Genomic DNA, 21,785 nt, shown 5'->3' on the forward strand with positions numbered 1-21,785 from the left:
CAACAGTGGTGGCAACAGAGTCATCCTCACGAATATGGTTTTGAAATTCTTCTTGGAGGTTTCTGTTTCCTCCCATTCATTCAGTTGATGGCCAGGTTCATCTTCTCGAAGAGGGTCTACATTCTTCTTGATAAAGCCACTTTACATTTTTGGGACAAGCTGTTTTAATCTCAAGGTGGTGGATTAAATAATGCACAAGGTGCAATCTGTAGACTTTCTTCAAGCTATGAATGATCCAGTGGCTGTATGAGACTTGTGGTATTTGAAGGCAGAAAGAGCACCCCAATAGAAGGTGCAGCACAACAATCCAGGGTAATCAGAATTTTCCTTTCCTGCCTGAGCATTCCTCTAATTTTATAATGCATGAATGGAAAATTTTAGTGGAAATCCAAGCTGTCTTATTTGATTCATACTCACAGGGTAGAGTGATCACTCCTCTACAATAGCTTGCCCGAGAAGACTTGCTGATGAGTAGGGGTGTGAAGCTTTGTAGTGCCATCTGCATTAGTACACAGCAGCACAGTTAATCTGTGTTGGCAGATTTCACCATGAGCAGCAAGTGTTTTTTTTATTGGGGAGCAAATTGTAAAACATTGCTGTTTCATCCACATTAAAAATGTATTTCATATTCACCAAGAAATTGCTGCAGATTCACTGTGGATATCAAGTGAGACTAAGTTGTTTCACTCTAAAGTGCTGCAGCCAACCATTGCTACCAAGGCTCAGTGCAAAACATTCAGCCTTTTGTTGTAGGAGACCCGATGTTGGCAAATTCGATGCCACATCAAGTGGAACCATTGCAGTATTCTTTCTTCAAGATCTTTATGCTTTGCAACATGTATGCCTTTTCTTCTTTTTAGTGCCATTCTAGCTTCAGAAGTATTTTTTTTTTTTTTAACACCATTGATAACAGAATATTAAATTATTTTTCCATCTTAACTTCTTCAATGATGTCGGATTTAGTATCCAAGTGTAACATTTTTCATTTTTGCTTTGTATCCATGTTGAACAGGGGTAATTTTCCTTTTGGCACAAACCCAAATGGTTATTTAACTAAAAAATAATAGTAATATAAAATGTGGAAATCTCACTTGCATAGAATAACTTGACTTTAGAAAGTACACATGCTTAAATGACTGTGGTGTGGTCGTCCTGAAAAACAAGCAGAAAATTAATTTTATTATGCCAATTCCCAAACAGCTGGGGCATGAATTATGTGACTCGTGTAACTTCTCTCATATTTCAAACTAAACTGACAGATAAGACCTCCCTTTCTCCTGAAATGACAAAGCAACCTTGACAGTTAGGTATTGCTTTGTGATCAGCATTTAAACTAACTGTACATTCAGCAGATGGAAATGTATAGTTATACTACCCGTGGTGTAAAATGTATAATTTTATAATACATATTAACTTTATTTTGTATTAAACAAATATTTTAACTTGAGAATGCCTATTCCTTTTAAATAGGAATGATTTATGAATGAAATTGGTTTATATAAAGGAGAACTTTCTATAAACCAATATTGTATTAACAAAGATTTTCCACAATTTCAATCACTCATTACATTATTGTGCATCAGGCAATGCAGCGGCAATCTTCAAGGCACTGGTCCCACAGGAGTTATTGTCAGGGAGACGGGTGGAATAGGACCAGGGTATGTCTGCCAGGATCAGAAGTTGATGTTGTTGTAGAACAGATATCTTTTAAGGGCACAAAGGGTGATATTGTTCTACACGGTGGCACTAATGACAATAAGAGTAGGAGATCTGCAGATTTACTTAAGAAGTACAGGTCAATGCTGAAAAAAAGTTTGAGTTAGGGTTAAATTTGAAAGAGTGTGCAATTCCGCCAAGACATGATAGGAGAGAGCCGACCGGGCTAGCCGGATGGGTAAAGTGCCTGCCTGGCAACCAAAAGGTCGCGGGTTCGATTCCTGCCTCGGGCTTGGATCAAAGTACTGCAAAAACCTTGGGAGGTGCATTATGGCTTATGAAGCCTATGCGCCAACAACTACCGAAAAAAAAAAAAAGATAGGAGAGAGTATATGATGAGAGCCTTGTCAATCATTTCAGCCTTGGAGCAATTGTGCAAGGCTCATGGGGTAGAATTTTTCTCAGTGTGGTCTGTGCTTGTTAACAGGAGAGAGAATGCTTCTACGGGGATGGGGTACACATAAAAAGAAAGGGTGCAAGAATATTTGCTGATGCTATCGAGGCAAGGTTATGTGGGTCGGAAAACTGCTAGCTTGGAGGGATTCACAGACTAAAAGGTTAATAGTAGCCGCAGGCAGAGATGAAAGTGATTCTTGCACTGCTTCTAATAGAATGAGCAGCAGCGTGGAGGGAATGGTGGGAGTCATCTTGAAACAAATAAATACAGGTAGTTCCCAATTAAGAGTTAATTCGTTTCTAGTGTGTGCTCGTAAAGCGGGAATTTTTTCCCATAGACAATGTTTTTAACATTGTCTATTTACATTCTCAACAATGAAAATATAGCCTGTAAAACCCAAGTAAATTATAATTTAAAGAAATTATTTAAGAATTAGTTAAAGAATGTTTTTATTCTTCATCATCGACTAAATGCACACTTGTTGATGCTCGGCACTCGTTATTCATTTGTTGCGCAAGGAGGAGTCTTCAGAAATGCTTTGAGAGGCGTTTATTTCCAAAATAATCTTCTCTTTTCTTTTTAAATTTCACGATAGCATGCATAAGCATTTTTTAACGGCATGCACAAATTGCAAATAACTAACAAGATACGCGTGAGATTGCAACTAACATAATTTGCAAAGAGTAACAAGTTTATGAAGCTTAAAAAAAAAAAAGGGGAGATTCTGAAAATTTTTTTTTATATGATTGCCGATTGCAGTGAAGGGGAAACACATTTCACCTTAATAACGTAAAAACCCATACAATTCCAGCTATCAGTATTTTCACAAATACAATAACATCGAGTTTACTACCTACCCATTTATAATTTATTGCACTCAACAGAAAAGCCCAATAAAATGGAAAGGGCAAATTGTTTTTGTTTTATGGCAACTTCCAGAAATTAGCTTTAGAAAAATATCACAAAGCAATTCAAAACTGATTCTTATAACAGGACATATGATAACGATGAAAGTAGAGCATTTAATGATTTGAATTGGTAACTAATATAATTAACATTATAAAATGACCTTTTACAGAGAGAAATAGCTTAGTCATACGGCAAAAATTTCAACTTCCGAGGTCTTGGAATGAATAAAGAACAATGTGTTATTCGGTTCACGATACGATGGCCTCCCTGGAATGGATTAATATTGTAAAGTGGGGTGCACTATATTGTATAGCTACGTTGTGTGGTTTGAAATGTGGGATTTATGAATGATTAACATTCATTTTTTGCAATTAATCTTTATATTTTCGATTTTGTTGATATTTGGGGGGGGGGGGAACTTGTAAAGCGGAAACTGCCTGTACATGGGCTGTGTTAGGGTAACTAAGAATGTTGTTATTTGGTTTTTAGGAGCATTAGCAACTAAGGCCATATTGCTCCGGGGATATGCGGTGGTCATTCACTGACCTTTTTGCATCCTCCGTATTTGGTGGTCACAGGTTCGAACCCCGGTCTAATCAAGAAGCATGTGCTTCGCACTACTGCTCCTGCCCACCTGGCTACAGAGGTGCCAAGAATAAAAATAGGTGCATGTATACTTGCATATACACCAATGCTAGAAGTATAGTAAATAACTTTGATGAATTTGAAGTGTTGGTCAAGACACCAAAAGCAGATATTGTTGGGATTCAGAGACATGGTGTCACAGATATAAGGGATGCAGAATTGGAATTTGGGGAGTACAGTGTGTACAGACAGGATAGGAGGGGTTATGCTGTTAAGAAAAACGTAAAATCTAAGGAAGTGCATCCAGTTGACATAGGTGTGCAGTGTTGAGTCAATTTGGTGTGACAAGCACTGGGAAACCAAAAATGAGAGTAGGAGTGTGTTATAGGTCTAATGAATACAATGAACAATTGTACAGAGAAACAGAATGGGCCAGTAAATCATGTATAAAGAATTGGAGATAAGGGAACCAATAGGTGGCAGTGATCACAGTGTACCGATGTAGATTTACTTAAAGATAAAATTACCATCAGGGGTAAAGGGAAGGGTTTTTGCTTCCATAAGGTGACTACAGTGGTCTCAGAAGGTTTTTATTTCTGTACAGTGGGACCAACTGATGATGTCACCAACAACAAGTTCTAAGTGGGAAGCATTTGAGGAACTAATCGTGGAAGCTACTGGACTTTTAATACTGATTAAGAAATATTATTCAAGGTTTAGGCCTAAATGGATGTCAGATGAACTAATGAGACTCGTGGCAGAGAAGAAAAATGCATGGGATGCATATAAATTACCAGGTGACAGAAGCCTATGGCAGATATAAACTAGTCTGTAATCAAGTCATAAAGGAAGTTAGGCAAGTGAACGCAGATTGCGAAAAATCTTTGGCTGCCAAGAAAAACAGCAAGGATTTCTTAAACTCTAGAAGGAAGGGAATGAATCAGATTGGTCCACTTGATATTGATGATCCTACTCAGATAGCTGATAATCTGAATGAGTATTTTGCATCTATATTCACACATGAGGAGTTAAAGGAGAAAAATGCCAGAAGTTTATCAAACTGTAACAGGGTGCTTAATGATTTTGTAATAACAGCAAAGTGGAGGAGAAGCGAAGTTAAACATAAGAAAGGCACTTGGGGTGGATGGGACTATCCAGTTATATTAAAGGAAGTAAGCAAACCCTTAGCCATATTTATGAGAGAGTACTTGGACTCAGTAGCCAAGAGCTCTGCTCTCAGTATGAGAGCATACTACGGCCTCGGTAGCCAAGTGGTCAGGAGCGGGAGTGCAGTAGCACACGCTCTTTGAGTAGACCAGGGTTCAAGCCCCTGACTGCTGAATACGGTCGATCTGCCAACCTGCACTGGACCAGCGTGGCAGATTATGGTCCATTTCCCTCAGTATGAATTGTTGAGGAGGCTTCTATCCTGCAGTGGGTTGATAATGGCTGCACTTTCTACTTTTTTTTTTTTTTTACTTGGACTCAGGACTTCCACCTGGGATGGAGATGTGCAAACATATTCACAAAGGGGAATCTAAGGGTGACACGAATAATTACAGACCTGTTACTTTAACTTCTGTTTCAGGGAAAATAATGGAGTCTCAGGTTAAAGATACATTGCAGGATCATCTAGACAAGACTGCAGTACAGTAGTCAGTTATCCGGAATAATGGCTGTCAGACCTCTTCAGGATAGCCAAATTTTCCGGATAATCGAACTGGTAGATTTTCCAGATAATTTTTCTTGAAAGATTAAATTAAATATGATTAATTAAATTAAAAAAATTATAAACCAATCACAGAAAACAGAAACATTCATCCAGGCATTTTTATACAAAACAAGAAAATTAGAGAAAGATTTTTAAATGCTCTTGGTTTTTTCGATTTACCAATAACAAGCACGGACAATCTGTGCGTCCCAGTGACATTTGCGCACATAGCAATTGTAACTCACTCTTTTCTCATCATAAAACTTGGTGCAGGCGTTTCTCTTTTAGTGGCTACCGTTTTTCTCGGTAATGCATTCCGTAATATTCCTGTCTCAACAACATTATAAACGTTTTCTTTCTCTTAATTTGCTATAACTGAAGCAAACTTACTTTTCAAAGGACACTGCTGCAATTTGAAGAAAGTTTCTCGCCTTGAATATCTAGTTCACGTATACCAAGTCTCAGTTTAAAGCTTTTCAGCCAACCTGATTACCTTAAAAACTTCATTACCTATTAAATTTTGATTAAAATCCAATGCTTTTTTACACGACATTGGTTCAACTTAACTTCACTCTGAAAAAAAATAAAATAAAGTGAGTGCACTCTCTAAAGTTGCCGAGTGGGTAAAGTGCCTGCCTGGCAACCCAAGGTCGTGGGTTTGAATCCCGCCTCGGGCTTGGATAAGAGTACAAAATGCAAAAAGTTTGGGAGGTGCAATATGGCCACAGAAGCTGATGCGCCAACAACTAAAAAAAAAAAAAAAAAACCTCTAAAGTGGCATTTTCAGGTTTTGACATCACCTTTTTCCTGCTAGACCCTCCTTCACTATCCATCATCATCAGCCGTTTTCAATCCACTGCAGGATGAAGTCCTCTCCAGCAACTTTCCAGTTCCTTCTGTTTTGAGCACTGGCCATCCATTTACTACCCACAAACTCATGAATTTCATCTATCCATCTCCGCCTGTGTCTTCCAGGTTTTCTTCTAGCTCCTCTTGGGTACCATTCTGTTATTTTCTTAGTTCATCTGTCATCATTTCTTCGAGCTATGTGTCCTGCCCAGGACCATTTTAGTTCTTTAGTTGTGATAAGAATGTCCTTTACTTGAGTTTGCTGCCTGATCAATGTGTTTCTCTTTTTATCTAGCAGTCTGATTCCCAATATAATTCGTTCCATTCTTTGCTGTGTAGTTCTCAGCTTCTCTTCCATTCTTTTGGTGAGTGCCCAAGTTATGCTATCCATCCAAAATTTATTCTTCTCTTGACTTCCAGCCATTTATCATTATTACAGCTAATAACTTGTCCCAGATAAGTATATGACTCCACCTTTTCAATTACTGCTCCTTCAATCATTATTTCCCTTTCTGTGGCATACTTGTTCATCATTACTTTTGTTTTAGCCATATTCATCTTTAGTCCAAAATCCTTACTAACTGTGCATAACTGATTAAGATTTTCCCCCAATTCTTTGGGATTGTGGCTTATGACCACAATGTCATCTGCAAATCGTAAATGGTTTAGGTACTCTCCGTTCACATTGACTCCTTGCTGCGACCAGTCTAATCTTCTGAAAGCTTCCTCAAGGGCAGCAGTAAACAGCTTTGGAGATATTGTGTCTCCTTGTCGAACTCCTTTCTCGATTTTAAATTTCCTACTGTCTTTGTCTAGTCTAATCTAATAAAGGAGGTAGTATTCTCATATATTTTCTTCAAAATCATAATATATGGGGTATCTATGCCTTGTCTTTCCAGTGCCCGAAACATTGCCTTATGCTGTATGGAGTCAAATGCCTTTTCATAATCCACAAATGCTAGGCATAATGGTGTTTTATATTCATTTGCTTTCTCCATTAGCTGTGATATTATGTGAAGGTGATCCATAGTTGAGAATCCTGTCCTAAAGCCAGCTTGCTCTTTCGGTTGATTCTCATCAAGTATTCTTTCTAATCTGTTAGTAATGACCCTTGTGAACAACTTGTAGATTTGGGATAACAAGCTAATTGGTCTATAATTTCCAATTTCTGATTTATCTCCTTTCTTATGCAGCAAAACTATGATTGCATTATTCCACTGCTTAGGCATCACACCTTTTCTAATGCACTTTGTGAAGAGCCTTGCCAGTTTTTGTGTTATGTCTCTTCCTCCCAATTTTAACAACTCTACAGTAACTTCATCTTACCCCGGGGCTTTCTGATTCTTCATTTTCTTCAATGCATGTTCTACCTCATCAGGAAGAATATAGGTATGTCATATAGGTCCAGGGTATGTCTGCCAGGGGCAAAGGTTGATGACGTTGTAGAGCAGATATCATCTTTTAAGGGCACAAAAGGTGATATAGTTGTACACGTTGGCACTAACGATATCAAGAGTAGGAGACCGGCAGAATTGCTTAACAAGTACAGGTCACTGTTGAAAAAAAGCCGTGAAATATGGTGAAATTTGAAAGTGTCTGCAATTCTGTCCAGACATGATAGGAGGGAGTATATGATGAGAGCCTTGTCGATCAATTCGGCCCTGGAAAGATTGTGCAAGGCTCAAGGGGTAGAATTTTTTTCAGCCTGGACTGTACTTGTTAACAGGAGAGATTGCTTCTACAGGGATGGGATACACTTAAATAGAAAGGGTGCAAGAATATTTGCTGATGCTATCGAGGCAGTGTTAGGTGGGTCGGAAAACTGCTAGCTTGGGGGGATACAAAGACAAATAGATTAACAGTAGCCACTGGCAGAGGTGAAAGAGATTCTTGCACTGCTTCTATTGGAATGAGCAGAAGCCTGAAAAACAAGATTCAGGATATTTCAGAGACTGCTGGGAGTCATTGCGGTACAAGTAAACACATGGGTTGTGTTAGGGTAGCTAAGAATAGAAATAGGTGCATACAGGGTGTTTCAGTTAAACGTTTCAGAACTTCTAAGAGGGGTAGGGTACATCCTGACAACTCGAAATTATATAGCAATGTGGGGTCGGAAATGCTTTTCTGAAGCGGTGTTGTACACAGAAGCACCATAAAGAAAACAGACCGTAAGTGAGAAATCGTTTTAATAATACATGAAAAGAAGCAAAAGGTACATGGATTAAAGTAAGTGTTCGAGGTTTCTTCCACGGGCTACAATGCACGCCTCACATCTCCGACGCATGGACATCCGAACATTCTGGAATACTCCAGGCGAATTTCAAATTTCTTGAACAAGAACGCCAAGTTTGTAGGATGGATGATTACACGAACGCAGAGTTAGCCGATATGCATTTGGCGTACGGGGCTGCAAATTGTAGTGGGCCAGCCGCACAGCGTTTGTACGCGGAACGATATCCGACGAGGCGTATTCCCAGTCATAATTTCTTTGCAAGACTGCACCAGAGGTTAGCTGAGAGAGGTTCATTTGAAAGAGCTGACAGGGACAGGGTAAGAACAGCACGGACTCCAGCCGTCGAACAGAATCTGCCGCAGCATGTACAGGGGAATCCAAGAACGAGTACACGAAGTCTAGCAAACGCAGTCGGGGTTTCCCATTGCAGCGTCTGGAGGATTCTCCGAGAACAAGACATGCATCCGTTTCACGTGCAGCGTGTCCAGACACAGCAACCGGAGGATTATGCACCTCGTATTGCTTTCGCACAGTGGTACCTTGGAAAATGTGCTACAAATCCCCTTTTTCCTGCTGAAGTGTTGTTTTCCGATGAGGCATCCTTCACAAGGGAAGGAATTTTCAACACGCATAACGACCATATCTGGGCGGTCGAGAACCCGCATGCAATACGACGTCGTGCAGCACAGATTCGATTTTCGGTCAATGTATGGGCCGGTATTATGGGAGATCACCTCATCGGACCTTACCTGTTACCGTGTCGTCTAACCGGACCTATCTACTTGATCTTTCTGCAGCAAGTATTGCCACAACTTTTGAGAGATGAACAGATTTCTGCATCGACGCAACAGACAATGTGGTTCCAACACGATGGAGCCCCTGCCCATTATAGCGGAGATGTTCGTAACTACCTGGATGTCACATTTGGTCAACAGTGGATCGGACGTGGTGGTCCCGTGCGTTGGTCTGCTCGGTCACCCGACCTATCATGTCTTGATTTTTATTTCTGGGGTCATATGAAATCGCTAGTTTATGACACCCCTGTTGACAATGCTGAGGAGCTGGTTGCAAGAATCGCAGTAGCTGCCGAAGAAATTCGAAATTCGCCTGGAGTATTCCAGAATGTTCAGATGTCCATGCGTCGGAGATGTGAGGCGTGCATTGTAGCCCGCGGAAGAAACTTCGAGCACTTACTTTAATCCATGTACCTTTTGCTTCTTTTCATGTATTATTAAAACGATTTCTCACTTACGGTCTCTTTTCTTTATGGTGCTTCTGTGTACAACACCGCTTCAGGAAAGCATTTCCGACCCCACATTGCTATATTATTTCGAGTTGTCAGGATGTACCCTACCCCTCTTAGAAGTTCTGAAACGTTTAACTGAAACACCCTGTATATACTTGCGTGTACACCAATGCTAGGAGTTTAGTAAATAAATTTGATGAATTTGAGGTATTGCTCAAAACATCAAAGGCAGATATTGTTGGGATATCTATTAGTTATCTATTAGGAGGGGTTATGCTATTAGTTAAGAAATACATAAAATCCAAGGAAGTGAAGCCAGTGGACATCGCTGGACAGTGCAGTGTCGAGTGAGTTTGGTGTGACATAAGCATTGGGAGATCAAAATTGAGAGTAGGAGTGTGCTATAGGCCTAATGACTCTGATGAGTATAATAAGAAACTGTACAGGGAAATAGAGTGGGCCAGTAAATCAGAGAGTCTTATAATGGGAGATTTTAATTTCCCAGATATTGACTGGAATTTGGGGGCTGGTCACTCACACACTAGCAAGGCTTTTGTGGATTTATTGGATGATTGTTTTCTACATCAGCATGTTCGGGAGGCAACTAGAGGGAGGAATACTCTTGATTTGATTATCAGCAGTGATTCTTCATGCATTAAGAATCTGCAGATAAATGAACCACTAGGTGGCAGTGATCACAGTGTGCTGAAGTGGGATTTACTCAAAGAGGTAACTACCATTAGGGGTAAAGGGAAGGGTTATTGCTTTCGTAAAGGCGACTACGATGGACTGAGACAGTATTTAAATTCTATACAGTGGGACCAACTGATGATGTTACCAACAGCAAATGCAAAATGGGAAGCATTCAAAGAACTTATCTTGGAAGCTACTAGGCTTTACATACCAACTAAGAAATATTGTTCAAGGTTTAGGCCTAAATGGATGTCAGATGAACTGATGAGGCATATGGCAGAGAAGAAACATGCATGGGATACATACAAATTAACACATGACACAGAATCCTATGATAGATACAAGTTGATCTGTAACCAAGTTACAAAGGAGGTTAGGCAGGCGAAGGCAGATTACGAGAAATCTTTGGCAAGGGATGCAAAGAAAAACAGCAAAGAGTTCTTTACTTATGTAAACTCTAGAAGGAAGGGGATGAATCAGATTGGTCCACTTGATATCGATGGGTCAACTGTTGATGATCCTGCTCAGGTAGCTAACAAACTAAATGAATATTTTGCTTCGACATTCACACATGAGTTATTTAGCGAGGGGAAAGCTAGAGGTGTATTCAGCTCTAGCAGTAAGCTAGAGAATCTTGTAATAACTGAGAGTAAAGTGGAGGAGAAATAGTTGAAGATAAACACAAGAAAGGCACCCGGGGTGGATGGGATCTATCCAGTTATATTAAAGGAGGCAGCAGAGGAAGTAAGCAAACCCTTAGCCATAATTATGAGAGCTTCCTTGGACTCAGGGAGTTCCTTTGTTTTCCCTTAAATGCAAATGTGACTCCAATTCACAAAGAAGAATCAAAGGCTGACACAAGCAATTATAGACCTGTGAGTTTAACTTCTGTTCCAGGAAAATTAATGGAGGCACTAGTTAAAGAAGCCCTGCAGGATCATTTAGACAAGACTTCAGTTATAGCTCGGACACAGCATGGTTTTGTTAAGGGGAAGTCTTGCATGACCAATTTGATTGGATACTATGATGCAGTCACAAAGGAACTGGATGCAGGGAATAACTTTGATATTATATACTTGGATCTTAGAAAGGCTTTTGATACTGTTGCACATGGAAGACTGCTGCACAAATTGGAGCAGTGTGACATTGGAGGCAAATTGCTGCTGTGGATAAAGGGGTGGCTGAGGGGGAGAAGACAGAGAGTGGTAATCAATGGACACTGCTCGTCGTGGACTAATGTTATTAGTGGAGTCCCTCAGGGCTCAGTGTTGGGTCCATTATTGTTTTCTGTATTCATAAATGATATTGATGATGGTATATCAAGCTTAATGTCGAAGTTTGCAGACGATACAAAGGTAGGCAGGGTTGTCAAGGACACTACTGACACTATGCTGCTGCAACAGGATCTGGAAAGGTTGAGCAGATGGGCTGAGAGGTGGCAAATGAAGTTTAACATTGACAAATGTAAAGTACTACACATGGGAAACAGCAACCCCAGAGCAACGTATCAACTCTGTGGTACTACACTGACAGTGGTAGAGAATGAAAGGGACCTGGGGGTGGTTGTGCAGGCAGATATGAAGTTCTCTGAGCAGTGCAGACGGGCTGCAAGAGTAGCTCATGGTGTATTGTCAATGATATATAGGAATTTTTCTAGCGGGGATAAGGAGGTGATTATTCCCTTGTATAAGGCAATGGTCAGGCCACACCTAGAGTACTGTATACAGGTCTGGAGGCCTCATTTCAAGAAGGATGTAGAGCTGCTGGAACGAGTACAGAGAAGGGCAACAAGATTAGTGAATGGAACAAAGGGGTGCTCTTACGAAGAAAGGCTTAAGTTTTGCAAATTACAGTGTCTGGAGACTAGGCACCAGGGAGGTGATCTGATAGAGGTGTATAAAGCATTGAATGGTTTGAGCAATGCTGATGGGATTCTTCCTCTCGCTGAGAATAATCACCTGAGAGGTCATAAATTCAAATAGAGGAAGGACAGATGTAGGATGGGTGTGCGGAAATTTGCCTTTAGCCAGCGAGTGGTTGGTTGGTGGAACAGACTTCCATCCCTTGTCGTGGAAGTTGATAGCCTAAATAAGTTTAAGGCTCAGCTGGACAGGTATTTTGAACGAACAGAGGGGTGAAGTGGAAGTGGTTTTTTTTTTTTTTTTTTTGGCTGATGTTGCATAAGCTTGCTTTCTTGCATCAAATGCCTCTACTAATGCTAATGCTAATATGTGTTGCTAATTTGCAATCCATCTTCCCCATTGCTGGCATCATTCCCTTGCTCCTTGTATAATTCTCTATAGTAGTCTTCTGCTATTTGAATTATGCCTTCTCTGCTGTTTATAAGTACACCATCACTATTCTTCAGTTTTAGTATCATTTGTCTTTCTGTATTACTGCTCATGGCTGCTGATTTAAATCCTTTGTTTTCCCTTAATGCTTGTTCTACTTTTCTTGTGTTAAATCTTCTTATGTCCTCTCTGAGTCTGATTCTAATGGCTTTGCATAACTAAGTATGCTCAATTTTATGCTTGTCAGTGTTTATCTTGCTCTTCATTTTTCACCTTCGGTTCATCATAAGTGTTTCTTGACTAAATTTTTCTTCTTTGGATTTCTTTTTCCCTATAGGTTTCTTGGGCTTTATCACTTCCAGAAAGTTGTAATATTCCCCGTCGATATCTTTGTCCTGACCAGTCTGCAGAAGCTCGAATTTGTTCTTAAGTTCCAGTACGTACTGCTTTTTCTCCTCTTCTGTTATTTCAAAGACCTTTGTATTATTTACTCGAGTCAGTTTTTTCCTTTCCTACATCTATATCAAGTGTACATCTTACCATTCTGTGATCACTTCCAACATTTACTTTATTCAGGACGGTAACATCATTCACAATATATCTTATGTTAGTGAGGATGAAGTCGATTTCATTAGTTATTAATCCATTTGGACTCTTCCATGTCCACTTTCTGTTCACCCTTTTCTTGAAAAAAAGTGTTCATTACTGACGATCCTTGAGATTCTGCAAATTCCACAAGTCTTTCGCCTCTTTCATTTCTTTTACCAATTCCAAAATTTCCTATAGTTCCCCTTTCTGTGCTGTTTTGTCTTTTTCCAACCTTAGCATTGAAGTCCCCCATAATAATAATAGTGTAGTGGGTTTTCTGCTCATCTAGAAGCCTCTCAATTTCAGTGTACATTTCTTCATCATCATGGCTCGATGTTGGTGCATAAATCATTATAACCTTTAGCTTGTACCTCTTAGAAGTCTTAAGTATTAGTCTTAACACCCTTGGTGATGTACTTTTGAATTCCAAAATGTTGTTTTTTAAATCTTTATGGACCAGAAACCCAACTCCACCTTCACTCCTTTCACTGTTTCCATTGCTATAATCGACACAAATTCTCTTATAGCATTGGAATTTTTCTTGATGTAAATTGTTTTAGTCCCCACATTAAACTCTTTGGAGAGATTTCCTAAATTTTCATCTTTTCTAATTCTATTAATAATTTCTGTTTTTTGTTGCAATGTTAAAACTACGCGTTTTCTTTTCGTTTGCATTTTACTGCAAAAAGCTGAGAAAAATAATAAATCTTATAGTTCAGGCCATATTATTCTTACTAGCTAAATTAATCTGAAATTCACTCATGGTTTCCGAGAAAACCCAGGAGTCCGATATTTTTCTATTCTGAAGGTTACAACCATAAAATTTGCAGTTTTCAGTTTATTGTGCTTTTTGTTTGTACAATCTGTTATAAACAGGTAGTAAACTCGATCTTTCGCTTATTATAATCAAAATTCAATTTGCAAACGTGATCACTACAACCGGAGCTTCCTGTATTAGAGTAAAAAAAAAAAGAAGAAAGATCAGCCTTTCAAATTATTCGAGATAACTGACTTTCTACCGTAATAATTCAGACACAGCATGGGTTTGTTAAGGGAAAGACTTGGCTGACCAATTTGATTGGATACTATGATGTGGTTACAAAGAACTCGATGAAAAAAAAAAAAAAAAAAACTGTGTACACAGGGTGTGCACAAAAGATGTTTTAGTTTTATTTTATGTGAAAACATCCTTGGCTTGGACGAGGTTAAAGGGGTTTAGTATGAAAAGAATCCAAACATGTTTAACATTTTAAACCATTTTTTTTTTTTTTTTCGAGTTTCATAAATTTGAGGTTGCAATAAATGTTCAACAGGTAATTTACTTACAACGGGTTTGTGATAGCTAAAATATGATACACTTGAGATTGTAAAGAGTGTAAATGTCTTTGAAACACAGCATCAATTATAGTTCCATGATTAGTAGTTGATACAGATCTAAAGATATTTAACATTAGTCCAAATTTATTTTCTAAGAAATTAATCAAAGGTTTGGATTGAGTATCTTCAAAATTAATGTTGAAATCTACATTAAGTATCATTGGTATTCGGTCGCATTTCTTGTGAGAAAATTGTAGCAATGCAGCTCATTCAACCATACTCACCAGATGTAAGTCCTTGAGGTTAAATGATATTCAGGAATTTTGCTTGTAGGGAAAAGGAGGTGATTATCCCTTTGTATAAGGCAATGGTCAGGCCATGCTTTGAGTACTGCATACCGGTCTGGAGGCCTCATTTTAGGAATGATGTAGAGTTGCTTGAGCATGTACAGAGAAGGGCAACAAGATCGGTGAGGGGAACAAAGCAGTCTTCTTACCAAGAAAGGCTTAAGTTCTGCAAATTGCAGCGGCCGGAGACTAGGTGATCTGATTGAGGCGTATAAGGCCTTGAATGGGTTGAGCCTGCTGAATTCTGATAGGATTATTCAGCTTATGAACCTGAGGGTGCATAAATTCAAACTGAGGAAAGAGAGTTGTAGAATAGATGAGCCAAAATTTGCCTTTAGCCAGCGGGTGGTTAATGGCTGGAACAAACTTCCATGTGTTATTGTGGAAGTTGATAGCTTAAATAAATTCAAGGTGGAACTGAAACTGTTAGAGGGAATGGATGTGTGAAATTGTTTTTTTTTTTGGCTGTTGCTACAAGCTCATATGCTTGCTTTCTGGCATCACATGTTTCCATTACTACTACTACTATTTTTGATAGTAGTAGTAGTAATGGTGAATATTTGATATTATAAGCATCCTAGCATGAAAATTCCAAGTAGCCAATAGAAATCGATCCAACACCTTACAGAACTTCACATTATGCAAATTATTCACGCCTATAAAAACAGATTGCAACCACATCACTTCACTTCCATTTTTTGGCTTGCTCGGCGGGATAGTCACATCTCCAGCACTTGGGATAGCAGTCGTTTAGATGATTCTTTGAGACGGTGGGGCTGTTAGACTACTTGAAGCCGGACAGGTGGAGGTGGAACGCTGGCTTAATGTGTCACGCAGTGTTGTCTTGGCACTATGGAAGCAGTTTCAGGAGACAGGAACCATTACAAGAAGAGCTGACCAAGGTCACCTGATGGCTACATCAATCAAAACAGACTGCTATCTGGCTCTAACAGCAAGGTGGAACCCTATGATGTCCTGTCATCAGCTGTCTCCTGAGATTATGCAGCCACTGGTGAAAACATTTTCAACAGACTGTGTTAAGAAGGCTCAATTCAAGTGGTCTCTATGCAAGAAAGCCAGTGGTTTGTATCCCATTAACCCCAAACTACCACAGAACTCGTCGAGACTGGTGCCACGAACATGTGATTTAGAGGCCTGACAAATGGAGTATAGTTCTGTTCTCTGATGAGTCCCATTTTAGCCCAAAAACAGATTCTAGACATTATTTCATGTGGTACCATCCCTCCAACATCAGAAAAAAAAGTGACACTTATGGTGGAGGCATTCTCATGTGGGGCGGAACATCGGCTGCACCCTTTATGTTTTTGATAGCAGTACTATAACTGTACAGAGACCCCGAACCCTATGTGCAACATTTTAGGGGTGTGTTTGGCCAAGACTTTCTTTCATGCACGACTCCACTGCACATTGAGCTCAAGGAAGATATTCAATGACTGCCATGGCCAGCATGATCACCAGACTTAAATCTAATTGAACATGTGTGTGATGCCCTTGGGCATCGCATTGGATACCGACAGTCAACTTTTTGGTCACTTGGTGAGCTAAGGTCTGTGCTGGTGGAAGAGTGGGATTTGTTGCCACAGAATCTTATAGACATCCTTATATCGAGCATGGTTCACTGCTGTCAGGCCCGTTTAGCTGTTGAAGGGGGATCATATGCCATACTGATGCCATATGACCACATTTCTAAGCATCTTGTATCGATTTGCTATGTGATTTTTTTTTTTTTTTGGTAATTCTTATACAACCCCTATAAATGTCCCTTATATCTGTCATAATGTCCTTGCCCTAATTCTACATCCTCCTCATCCCAAAGATTTTTAGTTGTATAGAAGAATGAGCTCTTTGCAGGCCACTGCTATTTTCTGATATTATTCTCTTCAAGCTTGTTTTGAAGAGAATGAAATGTCAAAATGAAAATGTGGAAATATAAAATGAAAACATGACATGAAGTATTGTTGGAAGATGTAAGTGCTGCTTTCATAAAATTGCTATAATGAAGCATACAGAATTGTTCAGAATATCAATGTGGTAAATAGCACTCATGGATTCCATGCACTTCAACCAGTGAACCTAGTCCATACCACATAAAGTGTCATGGTATCATGGAAGAGTTATGGTATGGGCCCACCCCATACCATGACACTTCCTCCTCTTCCTCCTCTGAACATCACAATTGGTACAACACATTGAGGTAGTAAAGTATGCTCCAGGCATCCTCCATACCCAGATGTGTCAATCAGATTGGAAGAGTGTGTGTATTGTGACTCTACTCCACAGGACTGAGTTCCATTGATTCATAATCCAAGTTAAGAATACACTGCACCACACTAAATTGATGGTGCACAGTGGCGTAGCCAGGGTAGGGTCAGGTACATTGTACCCCCCTGATGCCGAAATCTGGTACTGTGCCACTTTTTAGCATTAGGCACCTTTTTTTGTGAATGTACCTACTGACAAAAAAACCTGGCTATACTACTGATGGTGCACATTTGTTTTTGTTAGAAAAGCATGTGGGCTGCAGCTCTACATATCGTGGAAACACAGGTTTGTCTGTGGCCACTTGCAAATCCAAACTCAGATTCTCTAGGGCAGAGGTAAGCAATCTATGACCCACGGATCTCCTGTTGCCACAATTTTTTTAAGTCACTAGTTAGATTCCAAAAAACATAATAATAATAAAATAAACTTCAAATATTTTTTAAACTTGTCATACCAGAAGTGTGAGAGTATCCTTAAATCTCTCCCGATGATTTTCTTTGTGTAAAGAAAAGGTGTGATTACTTGAACCTCTCTGTGAGGTGATGAGAGTGTTAGGGATAAGGTCAGTATTTATGAGTATAAACAAACAGATGTATCATAGCTCACGAGGTATGCATATGTTTCCATTTGCTGCAGTCCTGGTGTAGCATTCACGATTACTGGTATTCATGTTGTAAATTTTATTCTGTGTATCACCATAAAAAATGCACAGCCCATTTTTATTCATGGCTGGTATATTAGCTGCCATAAGCAGTTAACAAAGCTGTAAACTCTTTTGGTTGTGGATGCTGAATATAAAAAGAAACTTATTTAATTAAATGTAGGATGCCAAGTATATGAAATACGCACTAGGTGGTGCTGTGATCAGAAGTTTTTTATTCTGAATTTTTAATTGTCATAGCAGATGTTGCAGAAATCATAGCTTGACCTGCATTAAAAAAAGGTTGCTGACCACTGCTCCAAAGCATGATAGCAAGATGAAGTAACTAGCCACTTCAAGATGCACTGACTTTTGTTATTTGGCATTGTACACTCACTGCATTTTTGGGGCTCAGTGTCACCTCTGCACTTATTTCTTCAGCATGCATTGTCAACTTTTGGAGTAACAGGCACTCCCATCTGAAACTATTAGCTGTTCATTTGTGCTTTTCATTCAGCATACATGTCTGAAATGAATGATGGGCTAACTACTTATCACCTCTACAGACAAAAATATTTCCATATTTTGTAGTCTCAATTTCCTGCAATCAAATAGGTAACTTGTGATTTATGGTAGAATAGCAGAATGAACAGAGTATATTCTTAGTAGTACTCAAAATTTGATTAATAAAATTGGGATACTATCTGCTCATGCTTTCCAAAACTAGTTGGTGCCAAGTTTGGTACCATTGCCAGTTTTGCATTAATAAACAATTTGCACAGAATAAATTCATATTAAGACAATTTCCAGTCATGCAACAATTTTTTTTATATATATATATATATATATATATGAAAACCCCAAACAAGACAGGTATTAGAACCTGTAGTACTTAGTACCATGTATGGGTTGAAGGTTGAGAAGATAAAAGAACATACTTGTTGATATTAGACTTGAACTTCTGTAGATTGTAATTTTCAGAAAATATGTATGAAGGAAGGTTGTTCCAGAAAGAGGAAGTTGAATGAATAAATGAGAAAGAAAAAAAGTCCATTCTGTGAATTTGAAGTTGGACAGTAAAAGGATGTTGACTGGCTGTGGCACATGTTTGGACTGCTTTGGAAGGGAAGGAGGGGGAATTATAGAAGCCAATTCAGAAGAACAGTGCTCATGGAAGTATCTATAGAAAAGTCATGCAGCAGAAACAGAATGTCCATGAGACAGAGTGGAGAGACTTTGTCAGAGATGAGTCATTAATTAACCTAACTGCCCTCTTCTGAATGGAATCTAGAAGCCTGAGAGAGGTTTTGGGGGCAGCGGCACCCCAGATGTGGGAACAGTATTCCATGGTAGGGTGGATTTTCAATTTGTACAGAGTGAACAGTTGTTTTTTAGATGCAGAAGAAGCAATATTTGTAATGTGCTTATACCAAGAGCAATTAAAAGTCATGTTAAGTCTCAATAGAGATATATGATCTTGCCTAGAAATCAGTATCATTAAAGATAAGCATAGGAGCAGAATAATTCTTTTTGCAAGATATAACTATAGACAGGTCTGAGTTTTAGAAGGATTGAAATCAACTAAGTTACCTTTTCCCCACTGGAGAATTACATGGAGATCAGCATTTAGGGAAGTGGTAGTGGATATTTGAGAAGCACAGTGTTTAGGTGTATTTTGAATATAGATATGTGTTGCGGGACATCACTCCTAGAACCGCTTAATGCACATATGCATAAAGACAGCAAAAATATTAATTAAAGTTTATTGAATAAGTACAGCTTTTGAGAAAGAATTTACAGTAACCATAATCATCTTTTATGATTAAGTTCCAACTTAATAAATTCTGAATGATGTGTTCCATGCTATAAAATTAAGATACCTTCACTGCATTTAAATTGACTTTATTTTGACCAACTGTATTGACTTCTCTTGGGATCTGCTTCATTTCACATTAATTAATATTCATTTCACATTAATTAATTAATTAATCTAATATTGTAATTAGATTAATTTTAATATATAAAAAACATTAAATAAAATGGCTCAAGCAACCTATACTGCTGCTATCTGTTCTGATTGATGGCACAAAATAAAATGTAGGGTTTGCAAGCCCCTCAACAAAAAGTAAATAAATTTAAATTTGAAGCTGGTCAAAACATCAAATGAAGACATCATTGGGATTTCAGAGATGTGGTGTTACTCAGGTATAAGGCAGTGTTCTCCCCAGGACCTATCAAATGCACGTACTGCCCGATGAACAATAGAGTAGGCTCACTGATCTCGATAAATATTAATTTGAACATACTATGCGATCGAGGTCAATGTGACAAGAGCGTATAATGTTAAATTATGCAATTAATTTTTGCTCTGGATTGCTTTGTTTGTTTGTTTGTTTGTTTGGGTTTTATTGGCGCATCAGCAACTGAGGCTATAATGCGCCAAATACCGGTCATATTATAAAAGGTTAAAACATTCAGTGACCTAAGTAGTTAGGCCACCATGTCCAGATATATAATAACACGTATATAAAAAATAAACCAATAAAGAGATAACAATAACATAAATTTTAAATACAATTAAAAACTTTTATTGATTTAAAATAGTTAAAAACAGCAGACACGTTGTCATTGTCAGATAAAATCTGACTGAGCGTATAAGGTTCAGTCAGATGATTAAAAGCGGTAAAACGGGTGCTGCTAAAATCTGGACAGTCAATTAAAAGGTGTCTAATTGTTAAAATTGTGCCACAGGACACACACATAGGAGGGTCATCAGCCCTCAGCAGAAACGAATGAGTTAAATTACTGTGTCCTATGCGGGTCCGGGCAAGAACAACTTCCTCCTTACGATTCCTGCGCAGACTAGACTGCCACGGTTGAATTACAGGCTTTATATGATATAATTTATTCGCAGTCTGTCTATTCCACGAATCCTGCCATTGGGAGTGTATCTTCTCGTGTATTATTTGCCTGTAGTCTGTATAGGGGACTGACAGGCAGCAGTTATTATTGGGAATTGCTGATTTGGCTGCGGCGTCAGCCAAATCATTTCCCGTAATCCCAATGTGGCTGGGAATCCAGCAGAAGCGAATATCATATTCACGTCCACGGAGGAAGTGAATCTTCTGCTGAATACTAGACAGAACTGGATGAGGGTTATATCTCACAGATATTAAAGCCTGTAACATGCTAAGAGAGTCTGAATATAAAATGAACCTTTGGTATTGGCATTTACTAATGTGATCCAAGGCTAACTCAATTGCGTGCAGCTCTGCAGTAAATATGCTGCATTCAGAGGGAATCTGCTCCGATGTAGTGCTGTCTGTAAAGACAGCAGCAGATCCCACATATGATTCTAACTTCGAACCGTCTGTGTAAACTGGCACGAAGTCAGAATGTTCAGCTCGGTGTGCTGAATAAAGCTGCAGATAGACAGATGATGGAGTGTCTGACTTTCCCCAATTCCGAAGGGACAAATCACATTTCGGGACATGAGCATGCCAGGGTGGAAGGGGTTGCTCAGGTGTTTGGGCAACCTTGTCTACCTTGATATTAAGTTCTATGAGTAGATCTTGGAGACGAATACCAAAAGGACGATTGGCAGTCTTACGGGTATTGTACAAATTTTCCCATCGTGGCTCAAAAACGGATAGCCACGTAGGGTGGTCTGGCAGGGATTTCAGTTTTAAAGCGTACTTTAGAGACAACTGCTTACGTCGAAGCGATAACGGTGGTTCGTTTGCTTCGACGTATAAACTCTGGACAGGAGATGTGCGATATGCTCCAGTAGCGATACGGAGGGCCTGATGATGGACAGGGTCCAGCCAACGAAGGACACTGTCTCTGGCTGAGGAATATACCTGGACCCATAATCTAATTTGGATCGCACAAGTGCACGGTAAAGCCGTAGAAGGGTGCATCGGTCTGCTCCCCAAGATGTAGAGGAGAGCGAGCGGAGAATATTAAGCCCTCGTGTGCAC

The 21,785-nt window shown here is 39.2% G+C and overlaps 1 protein-coding gene across 1 annotated transcript in view; it reads right to left on the reverse strand.

Annotated features, from left to right (window-relative positions):
- Nucleotides 1-1,123: 1,123 nt before the first annotated feature.
- The window catches only part of LOC150083367 (solute carrier family 12 member 2-like), a 451,471-nt gene continuing 430,809 nt past the window's right edge, over nt 1,124-21,785 (reverse strand). The window contains exon 25 of the mRNA XM_090377993.1: nt 1,124-1,152. The gene's annotated coding sequence lies outside the window, so the exon portion shown is untranslated. The remainder of the gene's footprint in view (nt 1,153-21,785) is intronic.

Source organism: Mastigoproctus giganteus, chromosome 7 (genome assembly GCF_048544385.1).
Source record: "Mastigoproctus giganteus isolate SK-2022 chromosome 7, ASM4854438v1, whole genome shotgun sequence".
NCBI lineage: Eukaryota > Metazoa > Arthropoda > Arachnida > Uropygi > Thelyphonidae > Mastigoproctus > Mastigoproctus giganteus.